Source organism: Galeopterus variegatus, unplaced genomic scaffold (assembly GCF_000696425.1).
Source record: "Galeopterus variegatus unplaced genomic scaffold, G_variegatus-3.0.2 Scaffold2173, whole genome shotgun sequence".
NCBI lineage: Eukaryota > Metazoa > Chordata > Mammalia > Dermoptera > Cynocephalidae > Galeopterus > Galeopterus variegatus.
Window position 1 is genome coordinate 106,281 of NW_007728284.1, and position 13,431 is coordinate 119,711.

A 13,431-nucleotide genomic window follows, 5' to 3' on the forward strand; every position below is an offset into this window, starting at 1 on the left:
TTTGTCTTTTTTCCATGTCCGGCAACAGATCGCAACCCTCAGTGTTGCCCCCGTACCGGACCGGGGACCGGCAACGGGATCGCAAGCCTCGGTGTTGCTCCCGCGCCTCGCTCAGCCAGTGAGTGGGAGCCGGTCTGTATGTGGAATCCGAACCCTCGGACGGGAGCGCCGCCGCGCTTCCCAAGCGGCGCACTATCCAGTGCGCCACTGGGCCGGCCCCCCCTTTGTCTTGCTGACCTAACAATAACATTTACATTATTAGGAAAGAAGTATTGTTATATTTTTATATTATAAATTTTTATTTTTCCTTATGTAATTTGAAACACAAAAGCATAAAAGACTAATTTGTCACAATGGACACACACTATGTAAATATGTAATCTGTGACAACAACACAATAAAGGGTGTGCTACAAAGCTGTAAAAGAGCAGTGTTTATGTATACTATTGTCTAAGGTGATATAAATTTAAAATAGACTATTGTAACTTTGAAATGTTAATTGTAATTCTCAAAATAACTGTAAGAAAATACACAGAAATTTAAAAATGCACAGAAAAGAAAATGAGAGATGAATCAAAACAATATGCTTCAAAAATTAACTAAACACAAGAGAAGGAAGTAAGGAGTTAAGAAACAAAAAAACAAAAGTTAAAACACAGAAAACATAAGACAATGGCAGAAGTAAGTCTTTTCTTATAAGTAATGACCTTAAGGTAAATTGCTTAAACTTTACAATTTAAAAGGCAGTTGTTGGCAGAATAAAATTAAAAAACAAAAAACAAAACAATCATAATCTTATCATCTCCTTTTTACAAGAGATTTACTTAGAGCCAAAGACTCAAATAGAATGATTATATATATATATACACACACACGTACATACATACATACATATATAATCAAATTAATATATTTTCCATGAAAATACCAAAAGAGAATTGGAGTTGCCATAATAATACCCACTAAAATAGACTTGATGTCAAAACTGTAATAAGAGACAAAAAACATTTATATATTGATAAAAGGGTCAAACAGCCTATTAAAAAGATGTAATATATATAAACATACTCGGACCTAACAAAGTCCCAAAATATATGGATTACATATTTTTAAAATTGGAGGGAGAAACAGTTTTACTCTAATAGTTGTACTATTATACTCTGCTTTCAATGATGAATAAAACAACTAGAGAGAACATCAATAGGGAAATAGAGATCTGGAATGACATTATGTCAACCACCCAACAGAGATATGCATAACACTCCTCTCAGTAAGATAGAGAATATATTCTTCTCATGTGCACATGGAACATTCTCCAGGATGATCATGTTCGCCAACTAATCAAGTCAATACATTTTAAAAGACTAAAAGCATATAAACTATCTTCTCTGACCATAATAGAATATAATTTGAAATCAATAAAGAAGGAAAACTTAAAATCTCATTAATAAATGGAAATTTAAAAACACACTTAAACAATGGATTAAAGAATTAGTAAATATTTAGAGACAGATTAAAAAAATACACAAACATACTTAAACTTATGTGATAAAGCTCAGAGTGAAAATTACCCTTACATTATAAAAGAAATATTCCAAATTAATAAGTTAACTTGTATATTAGTAAATGAGAAAAAGGAGTTAAAAAATAAGCACAAGTGCAGGACAAAAATAATAAAGACAAGAGCAGAGTTAAATAAAATACAGAATACAAAAATAATAGAGTATATAAATCAAATCAAAAATTTATTCTTTAAAAAATTATCTTTTAATTGACAACTGTTAACTACATGACCAAGAAAAAGGAGAAAACCATCAAAAAAGAAAATGGGGATATCACTACCAATTTAACAAAAGTAAAAAGGATTACAAAATGACACTTATGAACATTGTATGCCAAAAAATTAAATAACCTAGAAATATGGACAAATTACAAGAATTGTACAAACTGTTACAACTGATCCAAAATAAAATAGGAAATCTAAACAGACTATCACAACTAAACAGATTAAATCAATAATCAAAAACCTCACAATAAAGAAAAGTTTGTGACCAGATGGCTTTATTGGTGAATTAATTTAAAGAATTAAAAATACTCAAACTATACCTAAATATACAGGAGGAGAGAGAACTTTTTAACTTATGACATAATGATAGCATTGCAAAGCCAGACGTAGGCATCAGAAGGAAAAATAACTGCAGACCATATATTTGATAAATATTAATTTAACACCTTAGGAAAAATACAGGCAAAATGAGTTGATTAGCATGTTAATAGGATGATACACTATGACTAAGTGGGATTTTTCTAATAATGCAGGTGAGATTCACCATAAGCAAAAGCACCTAACATGATATGTAACATCAACAAAACAAAGAGAAAAAATATTTTTTTTTAATCTAAAGAAACCTAAGTCTTTACCTTGAGATGGTTCATGAAAGTCCTGACAGAATTAATAAAAATAAAAAGCACTTATCTAGAAATAACTTTGATGATATGCCTGAGCTCCGAAGATAGAGAAAAGAAAAAAAATCCTAAATAATACATTTTATATGATGACCAAAGACTCAGACAAGAACATGAGACACAGGTCTGCTCCTGGTGACCCATGAAATTGGAGGCTCAATCCAGGAGCACATGAGTATACAGGTTCAGTCCTGGATCACACGAGCAGAAACTCCCATCCTAGAGCACATGAGTAGATGGGCCTCTTCCTGGACAACATGAGTATAGAAGCTCACTTCTAAAGCATATGAAGACAGGCCAAGTCCTAGATCACCTAAGTAAACTCATGGAGCACATGAGTCTCACTCCTAGAGCACATTAGCAGACAGGCAACTCCTGTAGAACATGATTATCCAGGCCTAATACCTAGAGCACATGAATACACTGGCCCACTCTTGAACCTCATGAGTACACCAGCCCAGTCATGGAGCACATTAGTAGACAGGCCTACAGCAGAAAAACATGAGTACACAGGCCCAGGTCTGTGGCACATGAGTAGATGTGCCTTTGCCTGGAGCACATGAGTAGACAGATTCTCTCCTGGAGCACATTTGTAAATGGGTCCAGAGCTGGAAGACATGAGTAGCCTGGCCCACTCCTGAAGCACATGAGTGGACAGGCCAAATCCTGCAGCATGTGAGTAGATATGCTCACTCCTGGAGTACATGAATAAACATGCCTACTCCTGGAGCTCATGACTGGAAGGACTTAAACCTGTAGTACATAAGTATATAGACCCAGTCCTGGAGAACATGAGGAGGTGGGGTCATTACTAGAGAACATGAGTGTATAGTCTCACTGCTAGAACACATGAGAAAACAGGTCCACATCTGGAGCACATAAGTAGATAGGCCCATTCTCAGAGCACTTGAGTAGACAGGCCTACTCCTGCAGCACTTAAGTGGATGGGCCTACTTTGGAACACATGAGTAGATGGGCCCAGTCCTGAAACACATGAGTAGACCTCCTGGAGCACATGACTGGAAGAGCTCTACCCTGGAGCACATTAATTGCTAGGAAGGCTGCTAGAGCATATAAGAAGACAGGTCTATTTCTGGACATTGTCTGGAGCATATGAGTGGATGAGCTTTCTCCTGGAGGACATGAATAGTCAAGCTGTGGGGAAAATAAGATAATTTAGTCAGGCTCCCTCAGCTCAGGTCTGATTGGGGGGTTGAGTAGCACATTCTTAATTCTTTGTAAACAAGTTGTGTTGGTGGAATTAGTGTGCATGTGCACCCATGTATCTTTCTAGTTAATTGTTTTTGTGTGTTCTGCAGTTTGTGAAGCAGGCTGGGGGCAGAGACCTCATGTCTAACAATAGAACATGTTTGCTCTGCTGGCAGCTGCTCAGTTTTCAGCTTTTTTGAGGGGGGGGGGGGCTTTGCTGGTAGCAGTTGAGTTTCTGAGTTTCTCTGTGGACTGCTCTGCTCATAGTGTTGTGTTTGCTGAACAAAGACTATTCCTACTTCAACCAAGGCTCCAAGGACAATTTTCCTGGTTACCTAGATCATAGGCCTGAATGTGAAGGGTTTGTGAATGGGCTCAAGGGGTCTGTGAGCTCCAGACCGTAGCCCAAGTTATATACGTGCTTACTCCTGGAGCATATGAATTGAAGGGCTCACTCCTAGAGGACATGAGTAGATGGTCCCAGTCCTTCAGAACATGAGTAGATTGGCCAATTCCTATAGCACATGAGTGAACAGGCCTACTCCTGGGGCACATTAATAGATTGGGACAGTTCTGGAGTACATAAGCAGAAGTGACCAGTACTAGAGAACATGAGTGGATGGGCCTTTCCTAGAACAGATGAGCCTCATGAATTTTCCTCATGAATACATGAGCCCAGTCCAGAAGTACATGAGTAGATGGGCCCATCCTCAAGCTCATGAGTGGATAGGTGCATTTCTGGAGCATATGAATAGATGGGCCTATTCCTGGAGAACATGAGTGCACAAGATTATATCTAGATCACATGAAGAGACTGGCCAATTATATACAACGTGAGTGCATGGGCCCATTCCCGGAGCACATGAACAGACAGGCCCAGTCCTGAAGCACATACGTATATGGGCCCAGTACTGTAGTATATGAGTGATAGGATTTTTCCTGGAGCACATAGGTAGATGTACAAAATCCTTAAGCACGAGAGTAGACAGACCCAGTCCCTAAACAAATCCACACAAGTATATTAAACATATGAACACTTACTACTTGCTAATGATAATTATTCTTCACAGGTTTATAATTTTTATCATAGAAAGCCATTGGGAATATGTAATGTCTACCCTTTAGATATGTTATTTGGCCTAGCAGTATTATTTGCTTGTTTGTTTTAACTATTGTAATAAAAGTGACTAATTGGGAAACTATTAAAGAAGTGAAAAGCTATGGGAATCTACCAATCTTCAAAAAAAGCATGAGTACATATTATAACTAATAATGTCATTAATATATCTGTTTTTTTTTTCTTTTTCCATTTTGTCTTTTTTTACTGACCGGTAACGGGATTGCAACCCTCAGTGTCGCGCCCGTACCAGGGACTGGCAACAGGATCGCAACCCTTGGTGTTGCGCCCGCACCACGCTCAGCCAGTGAGCGGGAACCGGTCTCCACATGGGATCCAAACCCTCTGCGGGAGCGCCGCTGCGCTCCAAAGCAGCACACTCTCCAGTGCACCACCGGGCCGGCCCTATATCTATGTTTAAAAGTCTTAATGATGGGGCCGGCCCGGTGGTGCACTGGAGAGTGCGCCGCTTGGGAGTGCAGCGGCGCTCCTGCCGAGGGTTCGGATCCCATGTGGAGACCGGTTCCCGCTCACTGGCTGAGCACGGCACTGAGGGTTGTGATCCCGTTGCCGGTCCCCAGTACGGGCACGAGGGTTGCGATCCCATTACCGGTCAGTAAAAAAGACAAAAAGGAAAAAAAAAAGTCTTAATAATGGAAAACCTAGACGGTTTATTGAAGTGGAATATAAATTTACCTTTATCTGTCCTATAGAACAAATGAAGGACTTAGTCCTAGAGGCCTTCCTCTAAAGGCCTTAGCATTCTAGAAAAGTGTGAAGTTTACACAAGGCAGCTTCTGAGCCTGTCAGTTTCAGTTCAGACCCTGTCTCTGTTTGTGTGATCTTGGGTAAGTTATTTAATTGCTCTAGGAGTCCCTCATCTGCAAAATGAGAGAAATAATGTGCCTCTGCCCTAGTATTGTGTGAGGATCAGGGACACACTGTAGGGAAATGCTCTCAGTCGTCCTGCTACAGGGAACGGCATGGGAGCCTGAGTGATACCCCTTGTTCTGCAGGCTACAAGGGGGTCCCATGTGTGTGGTACCGCTCCATGTAAGTTCTTGTTTGTTCACCTTTGGTTGCTTTACAAGGCTTCCCAAAATTAAACAGCCTAAACTTTTGGCTTAGTATGGCTTTGGGAAATTCCCTGGAGTTTCTCAAAGGACATGTTAAAATACATCAAAATTAACTGGTTTATTTAAAGGGTATTGTCAATACCAAAGGCATGTTCCCGATATAGGTTGGCTCCATTTAATTTTGTCATTAATCTTCCTTGTTAGTGATGTATGCATGGACCCATTGTGGCTGTGGTCATGTTCTTCTACGTGTGGAATGAAGTTATTATGTTAGGTTTCTATTTACATTCCCTCAGGGAGATGGTGGGTCCGAATGCAGTAATGTATATAACTAATTGATCATCAACCAGTTACGGATTTCTTTGTTTCTCCCCACTCCCATAGTTTCACTTGATTTACCAAGAACATGTTGTTTCCCTAGTAATAATAAGAAAGATATATTGCGTTTTTGTTAGAGTAGGATGATTTAATTTTTCACTTTGTTCCTTATACTGTTCCCAGAGTCAATTGGTAAAGAAATTAGAAAGTTTTACTATAAAGATAAATAGGTAAAATAGTAAAAATATATAATAAGGTTTTTGATATTAATAGGTTTTGTTTAGATTAGTTTATAGTATAATTGTTTTTAATAGTAGTATAAAATATAATAGAACGTTATGATCAAGTTTCATTATATAAAGTCATGTTGCATATATTGTGTTTTGGACATAAATTAGAATAATAAATATAAACATAAGACATTAAATTGTTAAATATAAGTAAGATTTTATAAGAAATTAAAATATAAGTTTACATGTAAGTTTAAAAGGTCAAGGCTTGTGATTCAGACCAAAAGTCTGATGCTCTCTAATGCCAAGCATGCTGCTATTGTATAGTTTCCTGGCCATAAGCCACAGGCTTTGGGGGGAACTATTGATGCATGAGTACATGTTCTTGTCACAACATGAGTTCCTTGGAACGTTTGACCTTTCTTTTTCAATAGAAACAAAATAAAAAAATGTCTTGATTAAAAGATAAATCCATGTGTAAAAGATCAGGTAAAAACATATAAATAAAGCAAGATTTTTGTGGTTGTTGTCCACACCTGCACTAGACATCTGTGGTCCATCTCTTTCTTTCCTCACTGATGTCACACCACCTATTCAGGCCCAAGGAATCCTGCGGAGCTGGTCTCTGGAAGGGAAAGTTCCCAAATATACAGTGAGCATGAAAGAATGTTTGCTATTATTACTAGTATGATTATTATTATCATTGTCCTTCTATATCCTGGCCCCTGCCTGGCTGTGCAGAGGCCAAGTAACCACTTGGTGGTGATGTTGTCAAGGCCAACTCAAGGCATAGGAGGGAGATTGAGTTGGATAAGATTCCCTGTTAAGTTCCTCTGGTCCTAAGAGTCCGTCAGCTCAGTAAAGTGAGCGAAACAATTGGCAGCACCACATTCAACATTTTCAAGGGTGCTCTTTAACTCCTCTCTGCTTTCCTGTTAATCCTCCATTGCTTTTCTCATAGTCACAGAGGGAGCCTCCTGTTCCATCACACTGATCATGATGTGGGGCCTCCTTAGGAAGGAATCATGGAGAAAGATGTATCTTACTTCAACATAAGGCAGAGCTGGGCCTCCATGGAAGGATGGAGACTTTATAGATAGAACTGGGTGTTTGATCTTGAGCAAGTAGCTTAAATTCCCTGAGCCTCAGTTTCTTTTTCTGTAAAATAAGGATATTAGTACCCACTGCATATGGTGAGAATTGAATCAGATATCTTATAAAGGGGCTTAGCCAAGAGTACAGGATATAGCTAGTCCACTAAATATCCTTTCCCTCCTTTCTCCTTTCCTCTCCCTGTAATTAATGGGTGCCTGCGGCTGAAACTTTAAGAGGATTTAGATTCCAGTTGGTGGAAGGAGGGCTCCACTTTAAGGGAGACCAGGATGAACAGAAGGAGATTGCATGGGTCATGGGAACATGGGTGGCAGGCAGGAGGCACAGATGATAGGCAGCCCTGAAACTCAGACAAAAGGACCTAGGCACAATGAAGCCAAGAGCTGGGAGTCTCACTATTGTTCATGTATTCCTGTTCCTTCCCTTCTGTCTCCTTTTCTGGCAAGTGCTCTGCTCAAAATTAAATGGGTTAAAAAGAACTAATTTTCATGAACTCAGACTTCAGTGGCTATTTCTCCATAGTTAGAAATAGCACAACTCTGTCCCAGGCCCACCCTGGGAAGCAAAATAAAAGTTTCCCATGAAACTTCTTCCTGGTTCCACTGGGCACAGGCATGGAGGGAGGTCACCCTGCAATGCAGGCAATATTGGCACATCATTCATGTGGTGCCGTGGCCTGAGAGATGAGGAGGACAGGGCTGGCATGAAGTGGCCTTTTTACCAATTTGTACTGGCCAGCCCCGAGGCCAGAGCACACAGGCAGCCTGGGGTGTCCAGAGCCTTTTGTGGGCACTTCTTTTGCTTCTCTATGACTTCTTTTAAATTGAGATTGAAAACTCATATCTCAATTACTGTTGTGCCCAGCACAGGCTAATCCATTTATTATTATTATTTGATATGAATATTCATGAGATACAAAGCTGATTGTCCCCCCTCCTGCCCATGATGATGTGGGGCCAGATTCATACTGGGGGCATACCCATTACCAGAAATTGCTTTTGTACCCCTTGTCCCCTCCCAATTATTCCCCAACCTCCTTCCTCCTCCCTCTCTCCCCTCCAGTCCAATTTGTAGCCCTAGGAATGTTCCCTCCCTCTGCTGGACCACGGCACCACTGTGGTCTTTCTTTCCTGCCTTCCTTTCTCTCTTACCTCCCACATATGAGTGAGCACAGGTGGTATTTATCCCTCTGTGCTTTGCTTGCTGCACCCAACATAAGTTCTGTGGGTTCATCCATGTTGTTGCAAATGGGAGTATTTCATTCTTTTTTATGGCAGAGTAGTATCCCATAGTGTATACATACCACAGTTTCCTTATCCAATCATCTATTGATGGACATTTAGGTTGGTTCCTTATCTTGGTTATTGTAAACAGAGCTGTGATGAACATGGGAGTGCAGGTATCTTTTTGATATGATGATTTCTATTCCTCTGGGTATATACACAGAACAGGGATTGCTGGATCCTATGGAATATCTATCTGTAGTTGTTTGAGAAATCTCCAAATTGTTTTCCAAAGTGGCTGTACTTATTTACAGTCCCACCAACAGTGCAGTAGTGTTTCCTTCTCTCCACACCCTCGCCAGCATTTGTTATTCGCCGTCTTTTTGATTATAGCCAGTCTAACTGGAGTGAGGTGGTATCTCAATGTGGTTTTAATTTGCATTTCCCTGATGACTAGTGATGTTGAGCATTTTTTCGTGTATCTGTTGGCCATTTGTATGTCTTCCTTTGAAAAATGTCTATTCAGCTCCCTTGTCCATTTTTTAATTGGGTCATTTATTTTTTTACTGTATAATTGCTTGAGTATATTCTGGATATTGGTCCCTTGTCAGATGCATAGTTAGCAAAAATTTTCTCCCACTCTGTTAGTTGACTTTTCACTCTGCTGATTGTTTCTTTTGCTGTGCAGAAACTTTTTATTTTGATATAGTCCCTTTTTAAAATTTTTTTCATTTGCTGCTTATCAGGCTAATCAATTTATAAATTATTCCTGAGGCAGAAATTATCCATGACATCTGGAACATTAGTACTAAATGGATTACCTGGAGAAGAAAGCAAGGTGATTATAGTCACAGGTTTGAGAGCTGATTTCAAGTACCTTCCTCACAAATAAAGTTGATTCAACAGAGTACAATAATTGTAAATTGAGCAACTACTGTCTACCAGGTATTGTGGAAAACAAAGCAGCCTGCTCCCCACACTCTTCCCAGTGATTCTTAGGCACAGATTTTTGAGGGTGGAGGTGGGGACTTTTATAGGTCCTTAGCATAAATAATAGAGAGTGGCTATCAGCTGAGTTATCTCAATGATTGATCCCTAAACCTCAGTTTCCCTATCCGTAAGCCTCTCCTCATAGAGAGGTGGTGGGAAGAAAAGAAAACAAATATAAAGCTCCTATTACAATGCCTGATTTTTAGAAGGTATCAACCAACAGTAGTTGTTATTTTATATTTGTCATAAACTTAAAAAATGATCTTATTTATACCAATACTTTATGAGAATAACTAATATAAAAATATCTAAATTTTAAAATTAATTCTAAACACTAAAACATTTATCATTTTATAATTTCTCAATCTTGCATCCTAAATAATAACAATACAAAGAGCTTATTAACTGTCATCCACTTAATCCTCCCAATAATCCAGTGAATAGGTACTGCAATTAATCCATTTTACAGATGAGAAAACTCAGACACAGGAAGACTAATTAACATGACCAGAGTGACCCAGCTTTTAAGAATATTCCCTTAGGGGCCGAGCCCGTGGCGCACTCAGGAGAGTGTGGTGCTGGGAGCGCAGCAGCGCTCCCGCAGCGGGTTCGGATCCTATATAGGGATGACCGGTGCTGCCGGTCTCAAAAAGGCCAAAAAAAAAAAAAAAAAAAAGAGTATTCCTTTAGTTTGCATTTGCTTGTATCTGCCTCACCCTTTCCATTCTCTCTAGGTCTCCTGACCAGTAATTCAGTCAACCACAATTACTGGTAGATACTTCGTTTCAGCAAGTCGGCTCCCTCTCTCTCCCTTCCTCTCTATCAACACGTAAAGGCAGTGGATGCCTGCTTGATACCAAAGTGGAAGACTTCTCCAGATGTTTGCAAATGTCCACTCCTCCATCTCCTTTGGAGACATTGCTTGTATAGTCTAGCACATCTTGAGGAAAAGCTCATGGGAGAAGAAACAATAAGATGGCAGTGGTGTTCCTTTGCATCAGGAGATTGGGGAGGAAAAGACAAGATTTTCAACAGCAGACTGGTAAAGAGAAATGGAATCACAGAACGTACAGAAATGGTGTCAGTACAAATGCAGCTTCCAGCTGAAAGTCCATAGAGCCACCCTGCAAGAGCTTTTCTGTGTTTCAACAATGAAGTGGACTGTGGGACAACATAGAGCAGGGTTGGAGCAATGTATTATAAGAGAGGTGACATCCAGTGCATGCACAAACAAGTCCAGTGACCTATTTGAAGGCAGAAAGGCAGCCACCCAACAGAGCATTAACTTAGGAGCCAGAAAGTCACCTACCTCTCCTCACTCCCACCCACTTCCTCCCCAGGAAGAAGGAAGTCAAGTAGAAGAAGAATAAGTTGCTACCGCAGTGGCATTTAAGAGACAAAACTTTTGCCATGAAAATGATTAGCAAGGGGTTTCTGGAACCATTTCATTGGGACACAGAAAAGGAGAAGAAATATTTTGCACACTGCTTTGCGTGTCTTAGAAATAACCACAACTAGGCCCCTTTAATAATCAGCAGGGCTTTTATCTTTCACATGCCACTTGCAGGCTCAGGGCATGGTATTTGTAATTTTCAGTAGCAAATGGGTACCAGGTATTCACAGAATGGGTGTCTTTTTAAAAAGTACTCCTTTCTACCTAAATCTGCCGTATTTCCACATGCACATCAGAAATGTCCTGGTGACAAAAACATGCTCTTCAAAATAGAGTTTGATTTTTAAATTTAATCTTAAAATATTAAGATAATGAGATTGTAGCACGTTTTCAACACAGGCGTCCTTATCAATCACTTTTGTAATTTACAAAAATAGAGAACAGGAAAATAAAGAACTTCCTCATTGGCAGGGAGCAAGTTAATAGCAGAACTTGAACTTGACATTTTTTTTAAAGGAAAGGCCTGTGGTCTATAAATTTCGAACAAATCAAGGTATTCCCGGCAAATATTAGGGTTATTTGACCTGAGTGCTACAAAAATTACAACGATGAAAAAATATGGTTACAATGATGCCACTGTTCCAAATAAACAAACAAACGAACAAACAAACACAAAACAAAACAAAAAACCTCAATTGTTTCACGTCCCACCAAGTCAAGAGGACAAATCGGGCTGTGTGAGGCGAGTAAGCTCCACTGGTTTGAAAGCTGAGTCACAGGAATTGCACCACTGCAACGGACGAGCAAGGGACCCCGCGCCTTGCTTGGGGATGTCAGCAGTCGGCAAAGCCAATTTCGTTGTAAAGGAATGCCTGTCCCCCTAGGTATCAATCAGGCTCTTAGGTATCATGCCCCAGTCCTCAAGAGCTGGTTTGCGCTGTTGTTGCAAAAATTCGTTATAATAAAATAAGCATACGAGGGGAAATGCCTTACGGAGGAAATGTTGGAAGGAGGGCTTCTGCTCGTTTTATTTTCCGCCATCGTTGTGGTTAGGGTGCACTGGTGAACACGGGGCGGGGTGGCTCCCAAACGCGCGGCAGGCCTCCGGACGTCTTTCCGGGGACGCGGCGCGAAAGAGGCGGGCCGCGGGTGACATCACCTCATTTACATAGCAGCGCCCATATAGCAGCGCTCGGCACGCCCCACCCGGCACTTGGCGGCGACCACGGCACAGACCCGGTTCCCTTCGCTCTCGTGCCTCGCTCCGGTGAGCCCCAGCGCCCCTGCCTCCTGCCCTTTCCCTTCCTGGCCCCGGGTCCCCTTCCTGCGGCTCGCCCCCTTCGTCGTCTGCATCCCTATCAAAGCAGCCCTGAAGCTGAGCCCCAGAGGTGTCCTCCCTGGGAAGGTTGCTTTGGGGAGCTCGGGGATGCTCAATCCTTCTAGATGCTGGGGAGTGGGATCGGGAACTTGATTTATTTTAAAACGCGTTTTGCCGTGTAGACTGGAGGGAGTCTAGGTTCTTGCTTCCTCCCCCTCAGCCCAGCTCCTCCTCCCCAAGGCATTCCGCATTGTCTCCGAGGCTGTGATTACTCGGGAACAGTAAGATCCTTTGTTGTAACGCCCAGCCAGCCGCAGCCCGAGCTGCAACGACTGCATTTTTTCTCTTAGGCTTTGAGGGCTGTGTGTGTCCGGGTTTCAGGTGGCTGGGCGACAGTGCGGGAATGTGAAAGTCCCTCCTGCCGAGGAATGTGTGCCAAGGCTGCCGAATTGCCCCTCCGTGCAGAAAGGATGACTTAACGGGGCGGGGGGCGGGCAGGGCGGTGGTCGCGGCTCCGGCGGCAGCTGCCGCCTTTGTGAGCAGGCGAGGAAGCTGGCCGGCCGCGTGTGTGCGGAAGAGGCCAACGCCTAGACAGGGGAACCAGTTTTTGCGACACTGGCTCCTTTTTAAAAATGTTGACTCGATTTTTTTCCACTTCACTGTCCTCTATTCGTTCTAGCCAGGTCTGAATTTTGGAACTCAGCAATTAACAACCCGCGGTGGCCCATTGCATCCCGCAATTGAGGCCCTGAGAGGGATCGTCCCTTTGCGTCCCTGCGTTTTGAAATATCGGGGTGCGGTGGGGTGGGGTGGGAGCCCTTTTTCTCTCTCTGTAGAAAGAGAAAGGGCTTTGGCCGGAAGGAGGAGCTGGGGTTTCAGGCTGGAGATCGGAGGGGACAGGCGGGGGCGGGTGGCTCGCTCTCACTCTCCCGCTTGGCTTTGTCCCCGCAGCTTCCTCCGCGACCATGTCTGACAAAC

General features: G+C 41.7%; 1 protein-coding gene across 1 annotated transcript in view; it reads left to right on the plus strand.

Moving 5' to 3' along the window:
- Positions 1-12,338: 12,338 nt before the first annotated feature.
- The window catches only part of LOC103597041 (thymosin beta-4), a 2,926-nt gene continuing 1,833 nt past the window's right edge, over positions 12,339-13,431 (plus strand). Inside the window, exon 1 of the mRNA XM_008580845.1 lies at positions 12,339-12,402. The gene's annotated coding sequence lies outside the window, so the exon portion shown is untranslated. The remainder of the gene's footprint in view (positions 12,403-13,431) is intronic.